The sequence below is a fragment of the Lepisosteus platostomus genome, chromosome 5 (assembly GCF_059453375.1).
Source record: "Lepisosteus platostomus isolate fLepPlt1 chromosome 5, fLepPlt1.hap1, whole genome shotgun sequence".
Taxonomy (NCBI): domain Eukaryota; kingdom Metazoa; phylum Chordata; class Actinopteri; order Semionotiformes; family Lepisosteidae; genus Lepisosteus; species Lepisosteus platostomus.
Window position 1 is genome coordinate 44856824 of NC_142615.1, and position 13397 is coordinate 44870220.

At 44.0% G+C, this 13397-nt stretch overlaps 1 non-coding gene and 1 pseudogene across 1 annotated transcript; one reads left to right on the plus strand and one right to left on the minus strand.

Moving 5' to 3' along the window:
• Positions 1-1408: 1408 nt before the first annotated feature.
• Positions 1409-1571, minus strand: LOC148667038 (U1 spliceosomal RNA). The gene has a single exon (XR_015937511.1). It is a non-coding gene; the product is annotated as a U1 spliceosomal RNA (small nuclear RNA).
• A 1999-nt stretch (positions 1572-3570) lies between these two features.
• On the plus strand, positions 3571-3689 carry LOC148667039 (5S ribosomal RNA; annotated as a pseudogene).
• Positions 3690-13397: the final 9708 nt, after the last annotated feature.

Here is a 13397-nt window from a genome sequence, read left to right on the forward strand (position 1 = left end):
GTTCGAGACTGGGTGGAAGCAGCCTCGTTTTGCACGCTCCTGTACTTCACAGAGGTCTTGAACGACCGGTCATTTGTTCCCAATGTATTTCCGGTGCCTTCATACACTCTTGTACCAAACGCACGTTCCTTCTGTACGTGGAGCCGATCATTTGCAATTGGGCTGTGCCCACAGACCAGGACGAGCTCTGTCGGCTCAAAAGCAGCGCAGGACCTGCAAGAACAACAGAAAGATTAGCATCCAGCGGGGGCCTCTTAGTGAGCCCAAGATCTCATCAAGAATCAGCTCCAGCAACAGGGCTGGGCGCATTGTTCCATTCTCCGACCACTCTCGGTGTAAACAAGTCCCTCCTGGTCTCTGCTTGAAATGCACTTTCCTGCGTTTGCTTTGTTGTAACTGGCTTGCCCTGCATGGGCGAATGTGAAGAAGATCCTTAGTAAGTCATTGAAGAAAACCAAGAAGAGGTCGGAGTGGCCTCTGTCATTCATCAACGATCCAGTCAGGCAGTACTCCTCCTATTCTGCCAGTATGCGGATTCGAACCGGGGTTGTTGCGGCCACAACAAAAATTCTGAGCACTATACGATCACAGCGAGTTACCGAGACATACACAGCCAGTAGGAAAGGATGTACTCTCTTTGTGTGACACTAGTCGGAAAAGTCCTGACGCTGCATTTCAACTGAGCCCTAGTATACATCAACCCTTCGACACTCTGAGTGCCAACTCTCTTGTGTGTTTTCTCCATCAAGCAGGTCATGAAGGCAGCAATTACAGTTTGCTTACATGACGCACGCACAACATGGCTGTATGCTCCCATATGGTCTAGCGGTTACGATACCTGATCTTCACCCAGGTGGCCTGGTTTCATCTCCTTGTATGAGAACGTGTCAGTTTTGCCTCCTGCTTTCCAAAGATCAGCATCATGTTTTATGCCTCCCCCGAATATCGAAGCTGCCTCTAAATCTGCAAATGAAGATGAGTCGATAAACCACTTGTTTTTCGTATAACTATACATATATTCATTTATTACTGATTTCATTCATTGAGCACGGATACAATAGAGGTACAGCCATTCACTGTTTGACATGTCTGCACTGGTACAGAACCTAGCAATCAGAAAACGGGTGAAACTGTCTTGAGAATTAGCATACAGTACCGAGGCCCCCATGACCAAATAAAGGCTAACCTCGATAATCAGCCTAAATAATGCAGACAACAGCAAAACGAATGACTTTGAAAAGGGAATGAATGTCCGGAAGGAGTAGTGTAACCAGCTTGAAATGCTTCTCCGGACCTCTAACTAAAAGAAACCGGGAACCAGCAGTGGCATCGACTCCTTTCGAACTGGGATCCTATCGCAGCTCGTGGTGTCCTAACTCTCCCGTATCTGATATTGGACCAAGCACATCAGGAGAGAGCGCGAACGCAGTCCCCCACTACCAGAAATTATGCAGTCGAGATTCCCACATTTGGGGAATTCGCAGGGGTCAGCACAGCCGGAGTGCAATGGCCGAGCCTCGCCCTGGGTGAATCGATTTTTTAAGAACTTTATTTTCTTTTCACAAAAGAATACAGGACATCACAAATTAGAAAGCTTTACATTAATATACATACTTAAAACAGTATATATGATCACATCTCATTACATTTTGACACGGTACCAGTTACATAGCAACAATTTCTTTTTTTCTGGTGTAAATCACATTCTTTACTTAAACATGATAATGTTTTTCACAGTTTCTTGAGATATTGACCTATGCTCTCTATTTCCCACAGATTTTCTGCTTCCTCCCTCCCTTCTCTCCACAGATCTCTGAGGTAATAGTTCTCTTGGGTGATGAACAGGGCCAGGATACCTGCTGCCTTGACTGGGACCTCGATGCCTTTGAACAGCCCCATGTTCCTCACTCTCCACAGAGCGTCTTTCCCACTGTTCACCACGGCCCAGATCCTGTCAAACACGTCAGGAGGAAGTTTGACAGGAGAGATGCCGTTGTAGCGGCAATGCTTGTTAATAAGACAGAATTAAGTGGTGGTATGCTGTCCTAAATGAGGCCCCATCTCACCTTCCATCTCTGTGGTGCAGCCACAGAGAAAGTATTCATGCAGGCTGATTTAAGATGTTTTCTTTTGATAAGGGACAGCTCCCAGATGGGGATGCACTTAGCTAAGCCTGGCTATCATGATCAATGGTCATCCATTGGCGCCTATCTGTCTAGGGAGTGCCAAATGGACATCTGGACTGCATTCCTAAGTGTCAAGAGTAAGTGACGCATATCTCACCTTGATCAACCAATCAGGAACTGGCAGGGTGTGGTAATACCACGTGGGTCTCCAATGCCCGCCAAACTCTCAACCAATCAGCACACATCTGTGTCTTGGTCAAAAAGGGAGCGCAAGCTCAGATCGGGGCTCTCCTTGGCCATTTTCGCGCATCCTCAGAGACAATCATGTGACAACTGCTGTTGTCTGCAAAGGGACTTGGACTTTGTTCTAAGCGCAAGGCCGAGGATCCCGTACGTACTCAGAATTCTACCAACGTGAATGCTCCGCTTGATCAACGGCAGCCTACAGTTGGACCCTCGTCGACAACCTGAATAGCTTATTCAGAAGCAGCGCTGGACCGGGAACAAACCAGCTTCTTCCCAGACAAAAGAGTGACTTGTGAGGACTCGCGGTCACACTCTGTGCATAGAGACTTTCTACTAGCCAGCTGGACTGCTGGTAGATCTCCTCGGAGCAACGACTGCCCGGCGCCGCAGTCAGATTCCTCCGCCCGTCCTACTCCGAGCTGTACTTCAACTGGTTGGCCGGTAGCCAGAGGACGCCGGGACAACGCCCATTGGACAACCGCTGGAACATTGGCTGCAACAGAGCCTGTCAGCTGGCTTGGTGTTCGTGCCGGGAAATTCCAAATCCATAAACAGTGGATAAGTAAACCCCATGTTCTACATTGTGTCTCGAGAATTCAATTGTACTTCAACACAAGTTGTTATCAATTTAATTCATGAGTAGTGTATTTACTTCCGAGTTTAGAGTAACAGTGGGTAATAACACTGATTAGCGATTTAGTAACCGAACGATATATATTGACATATATTCTCTGTTGTGTATCTCTTTGTGTTGGCATCTCTTCGAGATTATATACCTTGTATATTGATAACCCTCACAGTAAGGTCTGCTGCTCATATCCAGGCAGACTAGTATATGTTTGGTGCACAATTTATATGAATAAATGTATCTCGTGTATTGAATTGAGAAAACATCAAAAAGCGAAAGAAGAAGCACTAGATATGTTATTCAAACTAGATCGTTTTCCACAGAGCTCAGATGTCAAAGCACAGCAGCAGCTCTCCACAGCGATCCTCTATAGCGCCCTTTCTCCCGCAGCTCCGTCCTCATTGGAAGGAAGCAAGAGTGAAAAGCTGAAGTGAAATAGAGCGGGGACGAAGGCAGTGAAGAGAGAGAACGTGGGAAGAAGAGAAAAACGCAAGGGAAAAAAAGCAGCGTCGTAAAAGAGGTGACGGAGCTGTCCTCTCTATAAGAAGGGTGCCTACGAGCCCTGCTCTAGCTCACGGCCACACCCCCTTGAGCACACCTGATCTTGTCTGATCTCGGAAGCTAAACAGGGATGGGCCTGGTTAGTACTTGGATGGGAGACTGCCTGGGAATACCAGGTTCTGTAAGCTTTAAAGCGCAGGAGGCGCCCTATCCCCGCTCGCTCGCTCATTCCCCTGTTCACACATGCAGTGCGGCTTGTCCTTTACATTAATATACATACTTAAAACAGTATATATGTATATATGATCACAATTTCTTTTTTTCTGGTGTAAATCACATTCTTTACTTAAACATGATAATGTTTTTCACAGTTTCTTGAGATATTGACCTATGCTCTCTATTTCCCACAGATTTTCTGCTTCCTCCCTCCTTTCTCTCCACAGATCTCTGAGGTAATAGTTCTCTCGGGTGATGAACAGGGCCAGGCTACCTGCTGCCTTGACTGGGACCTCGATGCCTTTGAATAGCCCCATGTTCCTCACTCTCCACAGGGCATCTTTCCCACTGTTCACCACGGCCCAGATCCTGTCAAACACGTCAGGAGGAAGTTTGACAGGAGAGATGCCGTTGTAGCGGCAATGCTTGTTAATAAGACAGAATTAAGTGGTGGTATGCTGTCCTAAATGAGGCCCCATCTCACCCTCCATCTCTGTGGTGCAGCCACAGAGAAAGTATTCATGCAGGCTGATTTAAGATGTTTTCTTTTGATAAGGGACAGCTCCCAGATGGGGATGCACTTAGCTAAGCCTGGCTATCATGATCAATGGTCATCCATTGGCGCCTATCTGTCTAGGGAGTGCCAAATGGACATCTGGACTGCATTCCTAAGTGTCAAGAGTAAGTGACGCATATCTCACCTTGATCAACCAATCAGGAACTGGCAGGGTGTGGTAATACCACGTGGGTCTCCAATGCCCGCCAAACTCTCAACCAATCAGCACACATCTGTGTCTTGGTCAAAAAGGGAGCGCAAGCTCAGATCTGGGCTCTCAATGGCCATTTTCGCGCATCCTCAGAGACAATCATGTGACAACAGAGTAAATTATTTTGGCAGTAATTAATTTACACGTGTATAATAAATATAGTAAATATAATAAATTAATTACTGCCAAAATAATTTACTTTGTGCACTGTGCAGAGTGCCGTATACTCCTAGTTGCGGCACACACGATACAGTGCCTTGCGAAAGTATTCGGCCCCCCTTGAACTTTTCAACCTTTTGCCACATTTCAGGCTTCAAACATAAAGATATACATTTTTTATTTTATGTGAAGAATCACCAACAAGTGGGACACAATTGTGAAGTGGAACGAAATCTATTGGATTTTTGAAACTTTTTTAACTAATTAAAAAATGAAAAGTGGGGCGTGCAAAATTATTCAGCCCCCTTGCGTTAATACTTTGTAGAGCCACCTTTTGCTGCGATTACAGCTGCAAGTCGCTTGGGGTATGTCTCTATCAGTTTTGCACATCGAGAGACTGAAATTCTTGCCCATTCTTCCTTGCAAAACAGCTCGAGCTCAGTGAGGTTGGATGGAGAGCGTTTGTGAACAGCAGTTTTCAGCTCTTTCCACAGATTCTCGATTGGATTCAGGTCTGGACTTTGACTTGGCCATTCAAACACCTGGATACGTTTATTTGTGAACCATTCCTTTGTAGATTTTGCTGTATGTTTGGGATCATTGTCTTGTTGGAAGATAAATCTCCGTCCCAGTTTCAGGTCTTTTGCAGACTCCAACAGGTTTTCATCCAGAATGGTCCTGTATTTGGCTGCATCCATCTTCCCCTCAATTTTAACCATCTTCCCTGTCCCTGCTGAAGAAAAGCAGGCCCAAACCATGATGCTGCCACCACCATGTTTGACAGTGGGGATGGTGTGTTGAGGGTGATGAGCTGTGTTGCTTTTACGCCAAACATATCGTTTTGCATTGTGGCCAAAAAGTTCGATTTTGGTTTCATCTGACCAGAGCACCTTCTTCCACATGTTTGGGGTGTCTCCCAGGTGGCTTGTGGCAAACTTTAGATGAGACTTTTTATGGATATCTTTGAGAAATGGCTTTCTTCTTGCCACTCTTCCATAAAGGCCAGATTTGTGCAGTGTAAGACTGATTGTTGTCCTATGGACAGACTCTCCCACCTCAGCTGTAGTTCTCTGCAGTTCATCCAGAGTGATCATGGGCCTCTTGGCTGCATCTCTGATCAGTCTTCTCCTTGTCTGAGCTGAAAGTTTAGAGGGACGGCCAGGTCTTGGTAGATTTGCAGTGGTCTGAAACTCCTTCCATTTCAAGATGATCGCTTGCACAGTGCTCCTTGGGATGTTTGAAGCTTGGGAAATCTTTTTGTATCCAAATCTGGCTTTAAACTTCTCCACAACAGTATTACGGACCTGCCTGGTGTGTTCCTTGGTCTTCATGATGCTCTCTGCGCTTTCAACAGAACCTTGAAAGCAGGTGCATTTATACAGAGACTTGATTACACACAGGTGGATTCTATTTATCACCATCAGTCATTTAGGACAACATTGGATCATTCAGAGATCCTCGCTGAACTTCTGGAGTGAGTTTGCTGCACTGAAAGTAAAGGGGCCGAATAATTTTGCACGCCCCACTTTTCATTTTTTTATTAGTTAAAAAAGTTTCAAAAATCCAATAGATTTCGTTCCACTTCACAATTGTGTCCCACTTGTTGGTGATTCTTCACATGAAATAAAAAATTTATATCTTTATGTTTGAAGCCTGAAATGTGGCAAAAGGTTGAAAAGTTCAAGGGGGCCGAATACTTTCGCAAGGCACTGTACATACAGTAAAAAGCCTCAGGCACTGTGTTAGATGTGTTTTCGACGTTATATATGCGTTTATTCATGTCGTCGATTTTACGGTTGCAATTCGACGTTGATTATACGTCGAGGCGACGTATATATACGTATAGACGTAATTTCGCCGTAAATATACGTATATTCGACGAATCAATGCCCACAGCTTGGCATACAAGGGTTTTGCAGAGGGGGTCTTGCCACCTGCCTGAAAAAAAACAGTAAAATGTTTGAGTGCCTATAGAGTTTCTATTTTTATTTTCTTGACAAAAGTTGATACCATTTCCTGGACACCCCGTCCCCCATCAGTGCGCGGTGCCCGGGGAAAAATCTGTAGGGGGGCGTCTGAAATTCTGAGGGGGGAGTGATATTTCGGTTGAAACGGAGCTGTACGGTGCAGCTACCCAAATGAAATCTCGCAGCTATGCCATTAATTAGTGCGTCATGATAGAAGATAACGACTAGCAATCTGGTATTTGCGATGAAGTTCAGTTTCACATTTTTTGTCACTCTCACGGTTTGTATTGCCTGGAGCGAAAAGTACCATAAGCGTTCATTTTTGCAGCTACATGGACGTTCTGAATCGTTAAGAAAAAAATGTTGTAAAACCAACAGAAAGCACAGACTGCTATAACTAGTCCTAATTATATAACGATTTTAAGTATAATGATAAACTAGTGCAAGGAATCGGTCCACCTGAGCAAACAGGATCGTAATGTTGACACTCAATAACGACACTGATATGTGCAGTTCCTGGAATGATAGCCCTCCTGCCCATCAAACAGACTGAGTGACTGTTCGTGTCATTTAGTGTTGTCTGACCATTGACAAAGTACAACTATTTTTTAGGGCGCAAATTAAGTTAGGTAAATCTTTTTGCCCAAAACTGAAGGGGTGATATTCCCCCCTCCCCCCGCGATGCCAGGCCTGTCCCCCTCCTATTCCATAATGTCATTATATATAATACCATACAACAGTGACGGATCCTTACTAACTGCATGTGTTAAAATTGCACATCAGCTCATAGCAGGGGGCACATAGCCGCGATGTATTATCAATGTTAAATTTCAACCATAATATCGACAACATTATTAAACGCATACGTTGAGAAAATATCGAACCCAGCATATTTTCCGGTTATATACCACAATGCATTGCTAGTATTCGTTGGTCACCATTTTGGACACGTTTTTCAAACGTAGAAGTATATCCGCAAATATCTCAGCAATCCTCTTTTGACGAGTAAGTATGAACAATAATAATACTATCTGAATACATACAGATCTTTCTTAATATTATTTTGATTAAAATAGTACGTGAATAAGCAAAAAAATGGCACATAAAATAGTGTGAATGGGGAAGATGACACAAAATCGTTTTGCCGTTTCTCTTATTCTTATTCTATGTTGTACTTTCAAACTTTGGGTACTCTTTAATTAGGACAGACTTTATTGCTCAACTGCTATGATGCAAGCCAAATTTTATACATTTATTTCAGCTTTGAGCTTAGTAAACTGTTCATTTTTTAGATTATACTAAAGAAGATATTAATCATCATTTATTTGGGAAGTAATATTATATAATTTTCTCCTAGCTGCGGTGCTGAAGTCCCACCCTACATCAACAGAAAAAGAAATAAAGGAGCACGCAATGTGTTACTTGAAGAATGCATATGCAAGGCAGGGGGCCAGGAGATCTGGACTCTGAAAATAATAGGTTTTTGGTTCTAACTGTTAGGACAATTAGACAGGGTTTGCAAATAGTGGACAAAAATCGTCTTAACTTCCATTGTAATATTTTTTTTTCTTGGAAATATAGAAGTTGTACATTTTAAAATGTATATTTGAATCAAAATGTGGTTTTGAGTTAGTGTGTTAATGTAATTAGTTTTGTGTTTGTCATTACTATACTGTATATTGCCATGTTACCAGAATTTGTAGCTGAAGTTTAAGACTAGTTGTGTTTTTTATGATTATTGCCCATATGTTGATTGTTGATTGATTGTATACAATGTATAATTTGAAATACGTATGTTTCAGGTGTGAATGTGTATTTTCAGAATAAATTTCTAAACCTAATCATTGGCTTGGTTTACTTGTATTTTACACCTATAAAATCTATCTTTGATGTATAATAGACCTCTAATGTTATCCGTATAATAGACCTCTAACCATATACGTATAATAGACGTCTAAAGTTATACGTATAATAGACCTCTAACCATATACGTATAATAGACCTCTAAAGTTATACGTATAATAGACCTCTAACCATATACGTATAATAGTCCTCTAAAGTTATACGTATAATAGACCTCTAAAGTTATCCGTATAATAGAACTCCAACCATTTATGTATAATGAACGTCTAAACATAGACGTATAATTGACGTATAACTTTAGACGTATATTAGAATTTCATTCTAGACGAATTGTAGACCACATTTAGAGGTCTAAGGTATGCGTTTAATAGACGTATATTATACGTCTTTTGCCCACTGGGTAAGCTGATCACGAGATAGAAAGATCACCCGTTTTTCGCGCATAAAAAGTGGCTATTAACTGGGTGAACTGTTATTAACTGGAGTCAACTGGGTGAAAACACATAATATGAACATGAAACAAAACAAAAAATAAAAATAAGATACAATCTACAGACATTAAAACCGGTGTCATGGAAATATAACTATCAAGGAAGCCACAAGAGAGAGTTCTCACCTGAGTAAGGTCTTTATTTCAAGATTGGGAGCAACCAGAGACTCAATTTGTTACAAGCAGTACAGGGTTTTTACAAGACGTTGCGCTGTAAAAAAGCTCAGCGCTTTGTCCCTTCTAAAACTTCCACTTTCCCTAAGAGAAAACAGATTACATCAAAAAGCGAAAGAAGAAGCACTAGATATGTTATTCAAAGCTTATCAGTTACTTTCAGCTAATTCTAACGACCCAGACAGCATATATTGTTTTGGTACATTGTCTTCTAAAGTAACCTAAACAGTGTACTTTGTTGACGCACTGTTTTCTAAGATTCTGCACGTACTGTAGCACAGCAATTACATCCTTGAAATATATTATCTAAAAGCCTCAATATATTTCTTTGCAAAGCTCTCTACATTTTAAGAATCAATTTACTTATTAGATTTCCACTTCAAGACTTGTTCGGCTGGCGTTCGGGGAGTCGCGTTTTTCAGAATTGTATTGAGATTATTTTCCACAGAGCTCAGATGTCAAAGCACAGCAGCAGCTCTCCACAGCGATCCTCTATAGCGCCCTTTCTCCCGCAGCTCCGTCCTCATTGGAAGGAAGCAAGAGTGAAAGGCTGAAGTGAAATAGAGCGGGGACGAAGGCAGTGAAGAGAGAGAACGTGGTGTAGCGGCGAGGCTTAATAAAAAAAGGCAGTATTAAGTGTTCTGAGCCTTCCCAAATGAGGCCCCATTTCTCTGTTCATCTCTGTGGTGCAGCCTCAGAGAAACTATTCATGCAAGATGTTTTCTTTTGATAAGGACAGCTCCCAAAGGGGGATGCACTTAGCTAAGCCTGGCTATCATGATCAATGGTCATCCATTGGTGCCTATCTGTCTAGGGAGTGCCAGTTGGACATCTGGACTGCATTCCTAAGTGTCAGGAGTAAGTGACTCATATCTCACCTTGATCAACCAATCAGGGACTGGTAGGGCCGAGTAACCCACGTGGGACTCTGATGCCCATGGAACTTTCAGCCAATCAATGAGCTGAAGTTCCTCCAGGTAAAAACAGGCAACACAGAGAGCCTGAGAGATTCAGGGAGATTCAGATTCAGCAAGATTCTGGAGAGGATTCTGTGGACTGTTCTAAAGGGAATTCAAAGGAGAATTCCAGGGCAGGATGGCCCAGGAGCAGAAGGCTCCCAAGGGCAGGACATTCTCGCAGCGCGCCTCCTGACCATCCTGAGACTCAGCCCGGACAACCACGGAACGGCCAGTGTGTCCGAGTGCCAGAACTTTCCTTTGTTCTAAGAGTCTAGAGTGGAGGTTGCCAGAGAGTAACCAGCAGCAGGCCTCGTGAACAGGTCGGAACTGTGGACAGCTGAATCACTATTCAGAACTAGCTCTTCATCAGGAACGAACCGGTCCTCTTCCTGACTTGCTGGGACCCACAGTCATCTTTTCTCCTGTGCACAAACTTTGCTAGTTAAAGCCAACAGTGAGCATCAGCAGCGCACCGTCGCAAGCCGCACAGCACAACCTGGCACCGAGCCAGAGAGCGCGGATTGGATAGCAACAGCCTGCAACTGTTTCTTTGTGCCCGCAGGAGATCTGAATCCCCAGAAATTGGATGAGTATTTAACTTCAATGCATTACAGCTCGAGAATTCAATTGTTATCCCAACCAGTTGATATCAATTTAATTCCTAAGAGTTATGTACTTGTTTTGAGTATCTCATGTAGAAGTTGTAAACAAGTTCAATTACGAAACGGTCTAAATGAATGATATACCGAACTTATGTCCTCTTGATATGTGTAACTCTTTGTAACTGAATGAATTTATATCTTTTGTATTCTGATAACCCTTACGATAAGATCTGTTAGGTTTGCATGCATATTCTATATATTAATAAATGTTTCCTCGTGTATTAGTACCTGTGTTTGTGCGTTGTTTGAGTTATGTCACATGGTTGGACTCTAAAGCCATCAAAAGAATCAACTTTGTGATTTACTGCTACAATTAATAATTGTCTCAGTAAATGCCCAAACCCTACAGAACTGGTGCCTTCAGAGAGCCACTAACATTACATATTTGGCGTCCCTGAACCGGTTTTCTTACATTTTTGGCGTCCCTGGGTGGGCGTGGCAAGACTGAAATGAGTCAACCAAGCAGAATAATTCATATAAAATGCCGCGGGTTTCATACACGACAATACAGTGTGCTGAAAGCCGAAAGAAAAAAAAGTTCCCCTTGCTCTTTAAGCAGTGCTTGATTGTTTTGTGATCTTTTGCGATCTACCGGGTTGATTGCATACTTGATCTTGTGGTTTTCTGTGGTAAAACTGTGATTTCGTACTTAAAAGTAATACTCTTTAAGTTTAACGATGGTTGCTAAAAGGTCTGAATTCGAGTCGCTATTAAGCACTCTCTCTAGCAGCGACAGGTCTGACCACGATCTCTTCCATATCTCCGTCAGCGGAGAAGCTAGGAGAATAAACCTCCATTCTCTGAGAGAGTTAGCGAAGGACATGGAGAGATTTGACCCTGCAGTGTCAGAGAATAATATCGAGAGTTATATTCAAGACCTCAGGTATACCCTGCAGTACCTGCCAAACGCCACAGAACAGGAGAAAGTGTTTCTGGTCAGGAAAACTAGCAGCAGAGCTGTACATGAGTGGATGGCTAGGCAGATGAAGAAAGTCTGTAATGACTTTGAACAGCTGTGTCAAGCACTTATCGAAGAATACAGTGCGTTTATTGACCCGACTGCCGCGATAGCCACCGCCCTTAACATTAAGCACGAGAGAGCAGAGTCCCCTCGCGAATATTACGAGAGACTTAGATGAACTTATTTTGCAGGGCGAAATGATGAGGGTTGCGAAGAGAACACACATTTCAAGGGTTTATTCATTGCGAATCTCCACCCGTCAGTCAGAAAGATGATCTTAATGCATACAGATGCACAGACCATGAAAATGACTGATATTAAGAGATTCGTGCAGAAAGCCTGGGAGTATGATGTCCAAAGTCGCTCTGAGCAAAAAGCTGTTAAAGCGACTGTGTTCGCCGTCAGAGCCAGCAGGGTTAATTCCCCCCTGCTCAAAGGAGCACAAGCTCCTGAGCTGGCTAAGCCCCGTTCCAAAGCACTCACACAGGACCGCACCCAGCGTCCTAAGTGCCATGAGAACACCGGGGGAGGGAAAGGGCTAGATAAAGCTGAACAAAAGGATTCAGTAGCTGCCCACCTGGCCAGGCTTGAACAAGTTTTATTAGGACAGGGACAACCACTCCCCAAGGCTGCCGGAAGCGTGAATGAGCTGATACTCTCCACTGGAGGAGGCGGAGACCCGCCCCCTCTCCCTCCCTCAGTCTATCTGATTGAGCGGAAGGGTTCCTGCCTGGATGAGGTCAGCCACTCCCAAGCGACTGCTGACTCCACCCCTGAAGTCACAGAGCAGGCAGTAAAACAGAGAGGAAAAGCAGGAAGCTTTTACCTCAAGGCTGCCATGGGAGATGTCTTACACAGTGAGACATTGATTGATACTGAGGTTGAAAGCTGTTTGATGTCATACAGCAAGCTCAAACGGGTAGAAAAAGAAAAGGGCATGCGACTCAGAGAGGAACCTTTGGTGGATCACCAGAAAGGCAAGGTGTAGAAACAGGTCAAGGTTCCTAAGCCTTCTGTAAAGAAGGAAAGGGGGCCAAGAGGCAGACTGTGCTCACACAGTGTCCACCGAACACAGAAGCCTATGTGGAGATTCCTTCTGTTCCCTCTGGACAAGAAATAAAAATATTTTCTTGTTCCCCGGATATACATGGAAGTCATTTCCCGGCTGAGGATCTGCTTGAGCAGCTTTCACGGGGGTACCGCCAGGTGCCCCTGGTGCAACATTCACAGGTTAGACAGGAGGTCCAGCTGGACGCTGAGACTACTGCGCTGTGGACACACCTGATCCCAGATGCCGATTCTCTCTGCTGTGACCCAGGGAACCTGCAGTCAGGTAACATTATTTCTCACAACTACCAGGTAGTGAGTGAGACCGACCTGATTTTCCTGCCTCAACGGCAGGGTTTCCAACACACCCAGTCCCCCAGAAGGGACAGGGAATGAAAGCCAAGCCGGTTTTCCTACAGCCACCAGCTCAGTCTGTCAGTCTGAGTCTAACCAACAGTGGTTCAGCCAGGCTGGAGCTGGATGGTCAAGCCACCCGCCTGCCAGTGCAGAACACGGAAAAGTGGGGTGTCAGAATCCCTGCCTGCACTGACATGGGCCTGGTGAGTGATAGCGAGTTCAAAGACTGTGGCTATCCCAGTGCTGGGGCAGCTCCCTGAACCCCTAGCGAGGG